This window comes from Asparagus officinalis, chromosome 1, assembly GCF_001876935.1.
Source record: "Asparagus officinalis chromosome 1, Aspof.V1, whole genome shotgun sequence".
Classification (NCBI taxonomy): Eukaryota; Viridiplantae; Streptophyta; class Magnoliopsida; order Asparagales; family Asparagaceae; genus Asparagus; species Asparagus officinalis.
This window is the reverse complement of record NC_033794.1, coordinates 67,267,988-67,268,772: the sequence shown is the minus strand read 5'-3', so window position 1 is coordinate 67,268,772 and position 785 is coordinate 67,267,988.

Sequence of the window (785 nt, the reverse complement as noted above, 5' to 3'; positions counted from 1 at the left end):
AGCTTTCCAACGAATCTTAAATCACCTCATTCCGAGATCGTATGAGAAAGTTACAACCTTTTTACCGAACCCCAGTCTGAGTATGGCCCAGAACCCTGCGCAGTCGACCGCCGTGGTCGCTGCGGTCGACCGCTCAGCGTACAGACGCCAGTCCAGTTCTGTTTCGGGTTGGTTTTGTTTATACCAAACCCGATTGTTACCCTACTTATATATACTCGTTTTGAAGCTCTCAGAACCCTCTTTCAAACCCTATAGCCTCAGCCCCCCCTTCTCTCTCTCCTCTCAAACCCTAACTTCGTTTTTGACGTTTTTGGGGCGTTTCGAAGGATTTTCAGCGGGGTTTCACGAGATTCATCGGTGTTCAGCAAAGGGGATTGTTCTCCTGCAGATTCAGGACCCTTGTTCCCATCAGAGGCGAGTAACATCTCGCCCAACTTCACCCCTTTTGTATTTCATGTTTTATCTGGGTTTTAATCCGGTTTTATTGGGCCAAATTCGTATTTTTTATGAAGATATAATAGATCATTATGGCATATGATATGAGAATCAAGTATTTCAGATTTTAAAAGTTCACCCACGAATTTGTATTAATGAGATTTAGATCTGAAAACATTTTAATAAGAGTTGATCCTGTTTTACTATTTTAAGAACATTTAAATCATGTTTATATATATGTTTGGGACTTGATGATGAGATTTTAAAGGTTTAAATTCGTTGTTGTCTATCATATGACATATTAAAAATGTTAGATATTGATTCAATGCAAGAAAACATCTAGTTGTAAT